This window comes from Felis catus, chromosome B1 (assembly GCF_018350175.1).
Source record: "Felis catus isolate Fca126 chromosome B1, F.catus_Fca126_mat1.0, whole genome shotgun sequence".
Taxonomy (NCBI): Eukaryota; Metazoa; Chordata; class Mammalia; order Carnivora; family Felidae; genus Felis; species Felis catus.
Genome location: NC_058371.1, coordinates 52,714,821 through 52,731,889, shown reverse-complemented (window position 1 = coordinate 52,731,889; position 17,069 = coordinate 52,714,821). Strand labels below are relative to the sequence as shown.

The following is a 17,069-nucleotide window of genomic DNA, read 5'->3' as shown; positions in this document are numbered from 1 at the left end:
ACAAGTAGCTGTGTGTCCACAACGAGTCAACAATGTGCAGGTGTGAGGGGCTATTTGCTCAAGCCAGGGAGCTGAGCACACACAGTCACGAGAGGCTATTTTTGCACCTGGGTCACACTGAGAACCCTCCAGCAAGGTCACCTGCTTTCAGAGCCACACACAAAACGGCAACTGTTGTCCACAGTTTGCTTCCCCATGCCTGGGGGAGGCAAGCAATGAGCCCGCACACCACCCTCACTACCATCACCGCCATCACAGCCACCACCACCTGCAAACTGGCATGTGCTGACCTTGCCCTGAGCCAGTAAACCCTGTTCCCTTGGCCCAGGCCTTCCCACAAGGGAACTGGGAAGGCCAAAGGAGTTCACAGAAGGACCTTCAAACAAGGAGGGGCTTTGGCAATGTCATCCTTTTGGTGGGGATCTGCTGTGAACACTAGATGGCGCTACAGCCTCACAATTGAACCAAGACAGTCGTCTAGCCTAAACCATGCCTTGGGAGTGGAGGACTTTTCTAGATCATTTTTCCAGTCCAAACTTAATGCAACCCTCTTACTCTATTTTTTTTTTTTTATCACGGAAAGAGCTAAACATACTCAAAAGTGGACAGAACGAACTCTTATTTAATCATCAGCCAGCTTCCAACAAGCTGTGGCCAGTCTGGTCTCATGTATCTCTCTACTGACTTTCCTCCGTCTTGTATAACTAAAGAAAATCCCAGACATTCTACCATTTCACTCATAAATATTCCAGTATGCAGCTCTCACAGATAAAGATGCACTCTCCTCCTTTTAAAGATAGGCAAACCAGCTTCTTTCCTATGTTTTAGTTTATCTAAAGAAGCCTCTACAGACAAAAATCTCATAATCTGTTCTCTCTTTTGGAGGGGAGATGTCCTCTTCTCATCACACTTAAGGTATTACATGCAGGGACAGAATCTCATTGAAGGAACCATCCTTGAAATTATGGGTCTCTTGGGTGGTGGTTACTGGCCTCATGCTGCATTGAGACCCCAACACAAAAGTTTGCCTTAGAAATTCCTTCACATTTGCCTCACAGAATTGGTTACACACTTGAGCAACTATTTTACTAGCCAGGGAAAGGCACTGGAGGTTGGCAAATAACGTATTTACCACCAACAAATGTTTACTGAGCATCGGCTTTTTAAGCCCTCTGATAGATGTCACAGATGCTAAGAGGGAAACTTATTCTCAGAATGCTAATAACCTAGTTGGGCAAATTGAGCCAAAATATTGATAATGGGTAACAATATTATTCAACTCATATTCAGAACATACCTTAACCTAATTGGGGATTTGGATAGCAAATACTTCTTGCCTAGGGAAGGAAATGCAGAAGTCAGACCCAGATTGAAGGGTCAGGTGTTAACAACGGTAGCCAAAGGAAGAGAATGGAGAGGAGGTCAAGGCCATGCTTCCTAAAGATATGCTCTCAGACATCCCATGTCTCTCTACAATCCACTACACCTCCAAATCTACAGAGATTTCCATATTTTCTACCAGAAAGTCTTGTACCATCCAACCTACTCAATAAGATGTTATAAAATTTTAGATGATTATTGCAAAGACAATGTAACAATAAAGGAAAAGGCTTACCCTGCATGTTAAATGAAAAATGCAATACACAAAATGCCATATCCATTGTGATGGCAGCTAAGCCCACCAGGAAGGAAGTTTTTCTTGGGCCAGTTATTATGATATGGGCTTTTCTTTCTTTATTTTATTTTATTTTTTTAAATTTTTTAAAAAAAATTTTTTTTTCAACGTTTTTTATTTATTTTGGGACAGAGAGAGACAGAGCATGAACGGGGGAGGGGCAGAGAGAGAGGGAGACACAGAATCGGAAACAGGCTCCAGGCTCTGAGCCATCAGCCCAGAGCCCGACGCAGGGCTCGAACTCACGGACCGCGAGATCGTGACCTGGCTGAAGTCGGATGCTTAACCGACTGCGCCACCCAGGCGCCCCGTATTTTTTTAAATTTTTAAAAAATATATGAAATTTATTGTCAAATTGGTTTCCATACAACACCCAGTGCTCATCCCAAAAGATGCCCTCTTCAATACCCATCACCCACCCTCCCCTCCCTCCCCTGCTCCATCAGCCCTCAGTTTGTTCTCAGTTTTTAAGAGTCTCTTATGCTTTGGCTCTCTCCCACTCTAACCTCTCTCTGGGCTTCTCTTTCTTAAAAATGCCATTCTGGGTGGCTCAGTTGGTTAAGTGCCCAACTCTTGGATTCAGTTCAGGTCATGATCTCATGGTTTCATGAGTTCAAGCCCTGCATCAGGCTCTGTGCTAGTAGCACAGAGCCTGCTTGGGATTCTCTCTCTCTCTCTCTCTCTCCACCCCTCCTCACTCACACTATCTCTGTCTCTCTCCAAATGAATAAACTTAAAAATTAAAAAAACCCACCATTCTGTAATGTCATATTGCCTATTTTTAAAAACCTGATTTAAAATAAACAAAAACAGGGGTGCCTGGGTGGCTCAGTTGGTTAAACCTCCGACTTAGGCTCAGGTCATGACCTCACAGTTCATGAGTTCGAGCCCCAAGTAGGGCTGTGTGCTGACAGTTCAGAGCCTGGAGCCTGCTTCAGATGCTGTGTCTCCCTCTTTCTCTGCCCCCACTTACTCTCTCTCTTTCTCAAAAAATAAAATAAACATTAAAAACAAAAAACAGAAAACAAAACCAGAAAAATTTTTGATCACGTTAAGCAGCTCCCAGTCCACTATGGGGGTGGGGTGGAGGTGGGGACTATTCTCTCTTGCATCTGACACATACACACACACACACACACACACACACACACACACACACACACACACACACCCTACCTGGGACAGAAGGAAGGAGAGAACGGAGTTCAAACCTTGCTGCTTAGCAGCCAGGCTGCCATAAATAGGAGGTAATAGGCAGTGAGGGAGCCCCACACCAGCCTGAACATCTGGCAGCATGGACCCTGGTAACACCATCTCTCATTCCTTCATTAGAAGTGCACTGGGGGGTGGGGTGCCTGGCTGACTCAGCCAGCAAAGCCTGCAACTCTTGATCTCAGGGTTGTGAGTTGAGCGGAGAGATTACTTAAAAAATCTTGGAAAAAAAATTAAGAAATGCACTGGGTGAAACTTCCCAAAGGGCCAGCAGGCGGTGGTCTGAAGCCAGTTTATAAGCCAGATTTCCAAGGGCATAGCTATGACCTTCACTTATGAAAGCCCCACCTACCCAGTGCTGAGCATCATGGGAATGGGTCCAATCACTTAGAGGGCAGTGGGAATTCAACTCTCTCCTCGGAAGTGGGTCAGCATTACCCCACGTTGGAGAAAAGATTTGTAATAATAGTTGTAAAGTACTTTGCAAATGAGAGGCAAAACTCACAACAATGGCTGTAAAGTGATTTGTAAACACCAAATGAGATAACAATGATGGATGATTGTTAGGTTTGGAGGGGTGGAGAAGGAGTGGGAAGGCCAGGGACAAATCTTCTGGAGGGATTTTTGCAGGAGGGAGGGGATAGATAAAAGAGCTAGGAGATTTGGGAATCTGACCTTTTCTCAAACCACTGGGGCCATGCTCAGAATTGTAAACTGTGTATCACTCCCAGACTTGACCAAGTTGGAGGCTGGTGGGCAGGGAATGAACTGGCAACGTGGTTCACAGGGGACACTTATGAGGTCACAAGGCTGCTGTTCATAGGCAATAGTAATTAATGACTCTTAGCAATCAGAAACACAAAATGAATTGGGTCCTAACCCCGAGAAAGGGGATCTAACTCCTCACCTCCATCTATGACCCACTTCAGAAAACATGGTTTTTAAAGAGGGCAACAAACTCAGCCTGATTTCGTAGACATCCAATTTATTACGGGTGTTCCTAGGAATCACTCCTCCCCAAGTGCCTGAAAGAAAAACGTGGGCCAGGAGGTTGAAGGATCCCACCCCTGACTTCCCCACAGAGAACTGACACAATCAAAGGCAAAGGCTTCGACCTCTCCCCTGACCTGCTCCATCCATCTTGGGGAACCCACCCACGGGCAGGGCTAAGCAAGCCAGGGCTGGTGAGAGAGGGTTTCGGCGGCCTCCATTTTGACCTCAAACTTTTTAGTTGGATTCTTCTTTCCAGCTTGTCTCTAGACTCAGGCAGAAGACCCTGAGGGTAACGCATCCCTGCTGGGAACTCAAAGGACCCGCTCATCAGGGACTACCCTCAGCCAGCAAGACCCTGCCCAGGACTGACTCCAAGACAGCGATCGGTCTGACTTTCACTGCCCACCTGCACAGACCCACGGACCTTTGCCCCACGTTTTCCTTATATAAACCTGGAAGTGTTTTCAGCACTTTGGAGACCGCCTTTCAGATGCTAGTCCACTGTCTTCCCGGGTTGGCCTCACCGAAAGAAATTCCTTTCTGGTTTTGCCACCATTGGTCTCTCTGCCTCTGGATTTTGTCAGTGGGGAGTGGCCAAACCTGGTCTGTTTGGGGCCCCCAGACTCAGGTGAACTTGCACCCCCATGCCCTAGATACACTGGGAGAAAGAAAAAAGGAAGAGGGAGACAGGCAAAGTAAGAGGAACAAGGAAAAGGAATCAGAGGTCGGGGTCATGGTTGGCAGCACTAGGTAAGCACTGCCCGAAAGCTGGCTTTGTCCCTCAACTGCCGGAGGTCAAGCTCAGGCCGGTGGGCACTGCCACATGAGTGCCAGCCCACCAGGTTGGTGCCACAGAGCCTGGTTCTGCTCTGCTGTAGAGGTGCCCCTCAGGCTTCCGTCTTTTGAGGGATTTCTCTTGCTAGAGAAAGCTGGGTCTTGAGCCAGAGCCCATGTTGAGCCCCTTCCTTCACCCTCAGATGCGGAGACTATCTGACCTCAGCCCCTCCACTGTTTCCGTGGGGGGCACTGAAGCCCCAAACATTTGCCATCTGTCTACTCTACTGACCCCTGTAGCAAGTGCTGGACACGGAGATCTAGCAGACCCAACTGGGGCAAGACCCCTGCCCAAAGTTGTTTTGGTCTGGCTGGGGATACACAATTCAAAACAAGGAATTCTATTAAATGTGACAAACTGCAATGGCACCTAGGCTTTTTCACTCACCCCCACCTCTCCGCCCTCCATTACACATCTTTAGCTGTCCTAGATCACTCCACAATCTGAGGAGAGAAGACACATAAACACAATGGAAATTGCCTATGCTCTGGGCAGCCATTCAATGCTACAAAACTACAACCAGAGGGGATCCAAGGCCTGGGTGATGCCAGAGGAGGTACCTGTCCAGAGACTTCCCCCAGAGCCAAAGGGGCTTCAAGAACAAAGTCCCTAGCCCCACCCATATGTCCCTTGCTGAACCCCAGCCCTGCTGTCCCATCCAAAGTTCACCAGAGATTGTGTATGGATTTCCTGACAGGCCTGGATCTGTCCCCGGGACTGGCGCCTGGGTCTGGGGCACAAGGAGCAAACAGATCCTGAGGTTTTTCTGGCAGCCTGAGCCTTTGGTCTTCTGGGCTTCGTCAGGCGTGGCCTGTGACAGGAGGCTGCCAAGGGGAAGGCGGACACAGCTCCAGCAGCATCCAGGCTGGCAGGGATTAGGGCACCTATTCTGAAAGCTGAACCGAAACGGCTCCCGCCAGGCCTGGCAAGAGTGGGCCATTAGCGTCTGCGGCCTCTGCTTCTGAGCGCTGAAGGACAAAGACGTCAGCGATTCACAGAGATAATCAACTACATTCTGACTGCGGTTTCATGAGATGCGTAACATCGTTAGAGTCTTACAAACAAGGAAATGGAAAATAATCTATATGAAACATTTAGCATGCTACATTTCTTAATAGTGCCTGAATAATAGGAGAGAGAGACCTTTAAACTTTTCTCCAGGCGAATATTGTAATTGCACTGGAAATAAACTTTCACCTTTACACACACACACACATACACACAAACAAAAAACACTGTTGTTCTTCTAGGAGCCTGGCTTCAGGTTTAGAAGGAAAGTTAAAGAACGTGACTCGGGTTAAAAAAAAAAAAAAGGAGAAAGAACATTCTGAGAGGAAGGAACAAGCATCAAAAACAAGAAGGGAGGAAGAGAGAAAGAAAGAGAAAGCAAAAGGATGGGGCTGAAGAACAAATGAGACTGAAGAAAAATATTTAGAGCATGTTGCCAAGAGTTAATACCTCCCTCATACGCTAAGAGAAATTGCAAATTACAAACAGAAGGACGAGAAGAAGGCTCTACTCGGTGATTAGTGCCCCATCACTGAAGGGATTATATGGAAAGAGTCAACCATTTGTCCTCCTTTCTGTGACCAACTGGCCCTCCCCTGAGATCTAGAAGCCCCCAAATATCCACCTCCAGGTCTACCTGGTGTGTGTTTCTAGTAGGGGCAGAGTGGAAGGTTGGCCCAGGAGGGCAGGCAATAGAAGAATGTTAACGTGGTTCACGTGGTTCGGAAAAGATCTTACTGAATCAATAGCAGAACTGGCATTACCAACCCACGCTGACTGACCAGCTGTCTCTTAACCGTGGGCCTAGAATCCCATGAGCTCCAGCTCCGGACTTCACCATCCTGCTGGGGACCCAATCCTTTCCCCAGAAGCAGACGGTGTCAACATAAACAGTTCAAAAATCGGTACATGAAAGATCGTTTAGGGTCACAATATAACACGTCAGCAGCAAGGGCTCTAAGAAGTCCAGGACCCACATACGCTCTGTCTTCCTGACTCATATGATCACAGAAGCATCTGAAGGCACATCTGATTCAATGCTCTTTGGCATACCAATTGAGAAATGCTCCCTAGCCTTCATCATTGGGAAGATTAGATGTTGAGACCTTCAAGAATCCCCACATGGGAGACTGTAATTACAGTATTAAAGATTTCCCCATGAAATGCAGGGTCACTCACTAGCTCCAGGAGAAATTTCTTGGTGCTTTACAATTCAAAGTTAATCCTCAGCGATGACTAGGTCCTGGGCCTTCAGCATTGTACAAAGTTAGGTCCATTCATGATGTAGATTGCCACATTGCTAGGAAAAGTTCTATGGTGTTAGATGCTGAGAATATGACTTCCTTTGCCACATCTGGAAATTAAACATACACACGTAGACTCCCAGGAGAGGGTCCCCACAGCCCCTTCCCACCTACAGGTGATCTACAGGCTGGAATAGCATCTTTAAAGTAGGCAAATAGGGGGCACCCGGGTGTCTCAGTCAGTTAAGCGTCCAGCTCTTGATTTCAGTTCTGGTCATAGATCTCACGGTTTGCGCTCTGACATCACAGAGCCTGCTTGGGATTCTCTCTCTCCCTTTCTCTTCCTGCCCCTCCCCGCTGGTGCTTTCTCTTTCTCTCAAAAATGGTAAACATTAAAAAAAAAAAAGAAGAAAGCAGGCAAATGGACAAAGCAAAGAAGGGAATGCTCAAAGGCAGGGTTGTGTTATCATTTCTATTTATAAAACGTAACCAAATGTTGAGATTTTGTCCTTCTAACAGTAAATGCTTTTGCAAACGCTGTTTTGCCCAGTTGTCTCCTCGTGTTATCTGGGTTCCCTCTCTGGGCTTCCCTCTCCCTGCCTCCTGTCCATTACCCCTCAGTGAAGGAGACGTCTAGGCTCTTCCCTGTGGGTCCTCAGAAAGAAGCCCGCGGAGCGTGAGCTCACGCTACTTAGCATGCAGAAGCCTGAGTCTCTACAGGCTGCCGTGTCCAGTGGACTCCCCGTCCTGAAGCACACCCCCCATACCGACCCTCTTAAACCTGGAACCACTGGTGCTCCTCTCTTTTGCCAGGTCTGACCAGGATGCCACATAATTCATCCTCCAGGATGGGGCACTTCTGAGGGAAAGGGGCATATTGCTAATTACACCGGAACAACAGATTTAAAATCAGGATGTGTGGCCACTCTAGGCAGAACTCTGGCTGTGAGACCTGCATCACTGATCCTTATGCCCTCTGCGGTCCCCTACAGCCATTTTTCTCCAGTGTCACCAAGTGACTTAAACTGGGCTGATTTACCACCTCCCAGACAGGGTGCATGCAGGATGCAAGGAGAGGAGTGTGTAAAATCACTCTAAAGGCTGGGTTTTCTAGTTGGCCACTGCTATCTCACAGCTCCCTGGCTTCCGCCTTTGGCTCAGTGACAGCCACGGGAGCCCTGACCAGGCACCAGCAATTGAAAATGTTTGCCACTTTCTGGACTCTGGGTACTGAGTCCAAACTGTACCCTCCCTTCTCTGGACCCTGCCTTATATAGTGACTATAGCCACTGCTTAGCTCTGGACATCCCCTAATCATTGGTCCCCTGTGTGCTGACTTGTCTCAGTTAAGACTCTAAGTCTCCTGGAGGGCAGGTGGCACACAGTCATCTTAAAGACTGGAAGCGATGTTTGGGTGATTCCATGAACATTCAGGAGAAGAAACCAAGGTCCAGAGAAGGTGAGTGACTCATGTAAGATTCCAGAACATTCTGTGACTTGATCCTTGCCCTCCCCAGCACCACGCTGCTCTTAGGCTGAATCACTCTATCGTGCTGGGCATACAACGGAAACTCAGTGCACATTCATGATCAGATTTCAACAAAATGCAGAGCCCTAAAGTGTCTAACAAGGCAGCAATAGTGCCCATGGGATGGTATTAACCTGAGCGCTCTGCCTGACAGCCTGGCCACCGAGATGCCATGTTCCTGGACACATATAATTCAACTGAGAGTTAACTATGCAGGGCCAGAGGCTTCTCATATGTGTACCGTGTGTGTGTGTATAATTATATATAACAGATGGATGAGATATGGAAAACTACTCCATGATTCAGTGACAAAACTGCTCTAATAATACCCTGGAACACATCAAAAGGACACCCCCATCCCCCCCCAGAAAGAAAGAAAGAAAGAAAGAAAGAAAGAAAGAAAGAAAGAAAATGTTCATTGTTAAGATGTTCATGGCAAAATACTGGTAACAAGCCAAATGTCTATAGATAGGGAAATGACTAAGAAAACTGAGCTGCAGTAAAAAAAAAATAGGAAAATTTGAGTTGATTTTTAAAATTTTTTTTTTTTAACATTTATTTATTTTTGGGACAGAGAGAGACAGAGCATGAACGGGAGAGGGGCAGAGAGAGAGGGAGACACAGAATCGGAAACAGGCTCCAGGCTCTGAGCCATCAGCCCAGAGCCCGACGTGGGGCTCGAACTCACGGACCGCGAGATCGTGACCTGGCTGAAGTCGGCCACTTAACCGACTGCGCCACCCAGGCGCCCCTGAGTTGATTTTTAAAATGACAATTATAGGAACTATGTTAAGATCTCCCCCTCCTTTAACACAGCTTAAGTTCGTTAATTAAGCATTTAATTAAACAAGCATCTCTGTATCTGGGGAATATGTAGGAGACACTGGGAACAGCAGTGCAAAGGCACTAAACTTGGGGGGAAACGAATGGTTAAAAATAACGTCGGAGTTAACAAAACAAAACAAAACAACTAAAACAAAACAAAACAAAAAAAAAGCCCGCCTGGGTAGCTCAGTCAGTTGAGGATCCAACTCTTGATTTCAGCTCAGCTCTTGACTCCAGGGTTGTGGGATGGAGCCCTGTGTCAGGCTCCAAGCTGAGTGTGGAGCCTGCTTAAGATTCTCTTTCTCTCTTCTCTCTCTGCCCTTCCCACACTCACTCATGAGCGTGCGTCCTCTCTCTCTCCCTTGCTAAAAAAACAAATAACAAAAAAAGTTATAAAAATAATACCATGCACCCCGAAAGGCGGCAGTCCAAGAAACCACTGAGCGTGTGGTTCCATTTATATGAAATATCCAGAATGGGCAAATCCATAGACAGGAAGGACACAGACGGTGGTTGCCAAGGGCAGGAGGAAAGGGAATTGGGAGACTGTTCCTAGGCAGAGGTTCTCTTTGGAATGATGAAAATGCTCTCAAGGGTTCGGGAGATGCATGCACAACTGAGTACACTAAAATCCACTGCATAGTACACTTTTTATTTTCTAAGTAGGCTCCACGCCCAAATGTGGTGCTTTAACCCACGACCCCCAGATCAAGAGTCACATGCTCTCCCGACTCAGCCAGCCAGGCACCCCTGAAGAAGTTCACTTTAAATGAGTGAACTTTACAGAATGTGAAGTATATATTAATAAAGGTGTTACAAAATAGTAAAAAATTAAGTTAAATTTTGAAAAGCCATCTCTGCCTAAGAGTCAGAGGAATGGAGAGGTCTACTTAATTTCTTCCACTTCCTGGGATCCTCTCGTTCCAAAAAACAAAGTGCCTTCTCTATCTTGGGCCCAACTGCCTCCCCTTCCACAGGGGAGCCTCCTCTAAGCTCAGGTATCCAGCCTGGCACTGACTATTCTTTCTACCCCACAGAAGGAAAGAGAAAGGCTCTTTCCAGGGTGGAGGACCAGAAAGTGTGAGGATGTACATGATGAGCTAATCAAAAGCTGTCTGCCAGTCACACTGTGGGCAAAGTCCAACGCTGGTCCTGCATCCTCCCTCTGAGTCAGGAGTCATGGAGGGGAGGGGTGAGTCAATGTCCCTCTCTAGGCCTCCTGCCAACCTGCCTCTGTCATTTAAATGTCAGTCCCCACATTGTGGGTGAGGGTGACATGGTTCAGCCCGGGGGCTGGGGCTGGGGGGCAATCTGACCATATCTTAGCGAAAGCGTGGGCCATTCGATCTAGAAATTCCACTCCCAGGAATTTATCCTACAGATTCACTGGCACTTGTGTAAAATGGCTCACATATAAGAATATTCATTGTGGTTTTTTTGGTTTTTGTTTTTTTTTTTTACAATAGCAGAAGATTGAAAACAACTTGTACGTTCATCGGTATGGAACTGGTTAACTCAATTAAAGTACACTATGTAGCCATGAAGAATAAAGATCTTTCATATACTAATATGGAATTTTTCCCAAATATGCTGTGAAATATTAGAAGCAAGGTACAGAACGGTACATATGATATTCTCTTACAAAAAGAAGGGGAGAAGAGTCTGTACACACATTTATTTGTATATATAATAAATATCTCTAGAAGGACAGACAAAAAACAGATAATATTGATTGCTGCCAGGGAAACATCCCGGTGGCTCAGGGATGCTTTTGACCATATGTTCATATGAATCTTTTTAAGACTGAACTATGTTAATTTATTTCCTATTTGCAAAATAATTCTTTTGTATGTAAAATAAATAAACAAATATGCCCTAACATCACCACTGTTTCATGTACACTATTATTTTTTTGTTGTTGTTATTTTATTTTTTATTGGGGGGGGGGGCAGCAGGGAAGATGAGCTGAGGGAGAGAGAGAATCTTAAGCAGGCGCCACACTCAGTGCTCAATCCCATGACCCCAGGTTCACGACCTGGGCCAAAATCAAGGGTCGGGCGCTCAACTACGCCAGTTATGCAAGTGGCCCTGTAGTACTATATGTAATTTAGAGAAGGTTCCATTTTCTGATTTCCCACAAAGGCATCTTATGGCCTCCCATTTTCCAGGTGGGTTCTCAGCCTCACTGACCCTCGGTCTTCTCTCACAGTGCCTTAGCTCCTGTCTCAAGGGGTCCCCAGACAGGCTTTCATAGGCAGGCTCAGGCTCCAGCCTCCACTGCATCTGGCTTGGTTTCTAATACACAGTTACACACACACACACACACACACACACACACACACACACACACACTGCCTGTTTAAACTTCGTTTTTTTATTGTAATTAGGAAGACTGAGCGGGAGCTTTGGCCAGACCCTCTATCGGGGCCATTTGAGAAGACTTAACCTAGGTCAGTCTGGGCCTGTTGGACTCTGAAACCCCTCTCCAGCTTGTTATAAGCTGGCGGGATAGAAAGGAAACACTGAACAAATTGCCAGACCAGCTCCCTCAGGGACCAAGACAATGGGTCTGGAGGGAAAAGGCTTTTTCCTTCCAGCCCAGTGGCTGTCAAGAGGAAACAACTTCCCTTTCGCCTCCTGGAATGGCAGCAGCCAGCCAGCCAGTCAGCCAGGGAGATTTATGGAGTTATAATGTGACCTCTTTATTGCTCTGAATGCTAGGGAGGCATTTCAGGGGAGATTTACGCCTTTTAGAAGGGGAGGGGAGCAAAGGTACAGAAACATATACACGGGGACTATTTTCCCCTCTGGGGGTTTCTTGAGGATTACTTAATCAATCCACGGTTAAATTCAATCACCACCACTTTACATCTTCTGCTAATCCACCTAGTTTTCCTGCAAGCTTTTTGCATGAAGTGTGAAGTCTAAGGAGAATCAGAAGGGCTCTGCTTTGAATCCAGTTAAGACAAAACAACACGGAAAACCAGGGTAAAGACCACATAGAGCAGGGCTAGGAGACTGTCCCTCCCTACAACGGACCCTGGGCTATACACATTTTACCTGCCCGTGCCTAGGATCTTCTTTGTAAATGAGGGTGTTAGACCAGATAATCTAGGTCCTTCCTACTTTGAAAATTATCCAGATTAATTTCAGATCAAATGTATGAATTACTCTGCACTAGTGATTTTTCTGTCATTTGCTGTTTTGAGCAGTCTTCAAAGAAAATTTATTTGAGGAAGCCAGACATAGAAAGGCAGAACAGTGCAGCTAATTAGGTGAAAAGATATCCCAGACTCTTCCCAAACCCCCCTCTATGGGCTGACATCCATACCCTGTGGTCTTGAGGAAGGTCCTCCAGCCACTAGAGGGAGCTGGAGCATAGCTGTAGGAGTGTTAAGGGTCCATCCATTGCTTCAATATCACAAACCTACATTTACCAAACTTAAAGGCTGGGAGCAATAAGAAACAATTTCACAAGCTATCAGGAATGGAAATGTTTACCAAAGTAATGCTACCTCTCTTGCTCTGGTCTCCACAATTCAAAAATGGAGTATTTGGACAAGATGATTTCGAGCTCCCTCCTTTCAAAATCATCCAATTTGGCACTACATTGTAATTCTTCCCATTTATGTATGTTAAGAAATTTCCCCCCTAGTTTAAGTTGTATAATTCATAACTGCTATAAAAATTCAAACACTACCGGAGGATGTCACATGAAGAATAAAGTCTCCACCATTACCGATACCATGCTCTCTAGAGGCAATGATGGCTAGCAAATTTTCTACATTTTTAGACATTTTGTATCTTGTTAATTATGATTTTTAGAAATTTAGAAGTTACATAAAATACCAAGAATAATATAATAATCCCTTGTATTCCCTGTTACGATCTCTTACCCAATCACTATTTTGAATTTAGAAGATACCCTTCCAATTCATTCTTGTATTTTTACACACATGTATATGCACCTCTGAACTTTATTAAGTCTGGTTTTGTGGTTTGTTAATTTACTTGAATGCCTTCACACTGTAAATCACGTGTACAAATTTACTTTATTACAAATATGAAGTATTTCAGTAACTGAGAAAAAAAGAATGTAACAACACTCTTAGACTCACCACCTAGCTTTGTCAAATCTTAATATCTTACCATATTTGCTTCAGATATTTTTTAAAGAAAAAGACATTGCAAATACAGCTGATTCCTCTGTGGGATTCTCTCTCTGCCCCTTCCCCTGCACAAAATAAATAACATTTCTTTTTTAAAAAAAATTCATGAATAGAGAGTAAACTATAAAAATTCTCTCTCCTCAAGACCACATTCTATAGCCTTCTCTGAAGGTGTAAGCAGTATTAATGTAATAACCGCTAGTACTGTCCCTCTTGAGTTCATTGTTTAAGATTGTTTTTCTGCAGCAGCTTTACACTTTTCCTAAGATGTCTGCCAAGTAAGTGAAAGCTGTAAACAGATGCATTGAACTACGAGACCTTTGTTATCAAATATGCTCGAGAAGTGCGGGGACTCAACCGTGGTATCGTGTGTGGATGGGAGGAAGGCAGGCTGAGAGCCAGGCTCTGTACAGTCTCCGATGCAGGGAATCTCCCCTCCTAGACTAGAGTGAAAAAGGACAGAGAAAATAAAACTAACTGAATAAACAAGGTGTGAAATGTACCCTTATCTCTACGTGCTTATAGTTTGGCTTAGGAGCAAAATGGAGTTTGGTAGGAAAGAATAAAATGACACTGAATGATCTAAATGATATTCCATGACAAGGATAAAACAGATAAAATTCGGTACCGATGTGGTTAATTGCCAAGTATACCCATGGAAACACTGGGTTAGGCTAGAAAGGCTAGTGAGAGGAAGAGGGACAGGTGACAGGATTTGAGAAGGGTGTATGGTGAAGAAGGGGGTGGACACTTCCTGTGAAAGCAGAGGAAAGGGATGCTTTCTCCTGGACCTCCCTGAACACCAGTCAATCAAATTAAGAAAAAAGAAACAAAAATAAAAACCAAACTCCCAAAAATAAAAGTTTCATCTCCAGTGAAACAAGGAAACAATTCTTACCCTCATCTACAGAGATACTGTCCAATACGATGGAAATTCAGATCACATTGAAGAGCCATACCTCTCAGACCTCCAGCAGGTTGTAAATTTCCCAGGTAAGAAAATAAATGGGATTGGAAAGAAACAGGCAACGTTTTCATTATTTGCAGATGAAAGAATGGTCAACTTTGGTAAACAAATTTGTAAGACCACTAATGGAGAAAGTTATCAAAACTTTGCTAAAGGATGTATAAGATGACATGACTAAATGGGAAAAGATACTCTATTCTTGGATTGGAAAATAGAGTAGTATTCTTTCTTCCAAACATCCCGAGCAAATCTCTCATTTTAATGCAGTCCCAGCAAACTTCCCAACAGGATTTCTTAAATGCAACTGGTCAGGCTGAGTGGCAAATTTATAAGGAAAAGTTATTGTATAAGAATATCCAAGTTAATTTTTATAGGAAAAGACAGAGGAGATGTTGCCCTGTCAGAAATCAGAACAAATGAAAGTAAGCAGGTAATGGCACAGAAATTAATGTAATGATGTTCATTACAGCCTTCTCATGTGCAGTAGTGAAAAACTACCTGCAGAAAGACAGCCAAGGCATAAGAAACGGGGAAGCTGTAGTATAAAAAGACTGGCATTAAGCATTAAATCCTTTCAAATATCAAAGTACAGCTAAACAACTGTAGGAATTATGAAATAGAATGTAAGTATCACATGCTTTTTTTTTTTAAACAAACTCTACGCCCAACATGGGACTCTAACTCACAACTCTGAGATCAAAAGTCACATGCTCTACCAATTGAGCCAACCAGGTGCCCCATAAGTGTCATGTACCTTTAAAATGTAGAACTAATAAATCTTCTTAAGAGAGTGAGGTAGATCTGTACTGATATGGGAGAATATCCAAACAGATGTGCTTCCACGGAGAAACTAAGCTGCAGAAGAGTTCTTATGGTATGATCCCATTTGTGTGCAGGCAAATGGCACTGTTCTTCCTGGGAGGCCCTTCCTGGGGGAGGATCATATCATAAACTTAAACATAAGCTTGCCTGTGATACTTGCTTTGATTAATGACATGTGACTCGAAGTGTATAAGCTACTTACACAGCTTCCAAGCATAGGCTTCAAAGGCCACCATGTGGTTCTGACCTAGCTTTTTGCCCCTGCCATGAGGCTGGCATGACCCAGGTAGAGGTTGCACATTTAGCCTGGATCACAGAGCGAAGCACACACATATGACAGACTTGCAGCTGACACATAATGTGCAAGGGCAAAAAATACATCTCTAAGATAGTAAGCCACTGAGATTTGGTGATATGGAGCAAAAGCTGACTGTAATGTTGTTAAACAGAACCAAAAGCAAACATCAGTGTTTTATAAATATATCTTTGAACGTATCAATAACATGTCTAGTATATCCTAGAGAAACTTTTCTTATGTATATAAACAGATATGTACAAGGATGCCTATTGCAGCATTGATTATAGCAAAAATTGAAAACAACCTGAATATATATCAATAAGGAAATTAAAAATTGAATATGATATATTAGTGTAATTGGAAAGTTATAAAAGTAACTCAAAGTACCTCCACATTTATCAACATAATTAAAACTCAGAAACATATTAATAGTCAAAAATAAAACTTGGAGAAAATTACATAGCATGTTGTTTCTTCTTTTTCAAGTTTTTTTTAAAGCTTATTTATTTATTTTGAGAGAGAGCAAGCAAGCGAGCATGCGAGCTTGAGTGGGGGAGAAGTAGAGAAAAGGGGAGAGAGAGACAGAGACAGAGAGAATCCCAAGCAGGCTCTGTGCTGTCAGCGTGAGCCCGATATGGGGCTCGAACTCACGAACTGTGAGATCATGACCTGAGTCAAAATCAAGAGTCAGAAACTCAACTGACTGAGCCACCCAGGTGCCCCTGGCAAAGTTCTGCATGGTCTCTTCCTTTATTTTTATTTTCAGCTGCAGTAAAATATATGTGACATAAAATTACCATTTAATCTTTTTTAAATGTACAATCCAACAGTGTTAAGTATATTCATACTGCTGTGTAACCATCTCCAGACCTCTTTAATCTTCCTAAACTGAAACCCTGTTCACATTAAACAACTCCCTTCTCCCTGTAGCCCCTCGTTACCCCCATTCTACTTCCTGTCTCTGTGGATCTGACCACTCTAGGTATCTCACACAAGTGGAATCATACAGAATTTATCTTTGTGACAGGCTTATGTCACTTAGCATAATGTTCTCAAGGTTCATCCATGTTGTAGAATAGAATACGTCAGCATTTCCTTCCTTTCTGAACAAATACTCCATTCTATATACATATATACCTCATTTTATTCATCCATGGGTCCGTCTATGGACGCCTGAGTTGCTTCCACCTTTTAGCTACTGTCTCTCTCTCTCTCTCTTTTCAATCAATAATGTATTAGTCTTTACAAAAAAATAAAAAATAAAAAATCAGGAACAAACGCAGAGCTGTGCATTAAATAGCAAAACAAAACAATCAGATCTTGACCCCTATGGCTGTTATTTATTGACCCAGCTGGGGAGATTCCTCATGGCATAGTCTTTGTAAGACTCAGTCTTCTAGGAAGAAGCTCAGAGGTAGCAGTAGCTGCAGAAAAGCCAGGCTGAAAGGAAAATCCTGCGGCAGCAAGGTCCTGAGGGAAAGAAGACTATCCAA

At 44.2% G+C, this 17,069-nt stretch overlaps 1 protein-coding gene across 5 annotated transcripts in view; it reads right to left on the bottom strand.

Moving 5' to 3' along the window:
- Positions 1-17,069, bottom strand: part of GATA4 (GATA binding protein 4) — an 81,252-nt gene that overhangs the window by 12,347 nt on the left and 51,836 nt on the right. The gene's annotated exons all lie outside the window — the stretch shown is intronic.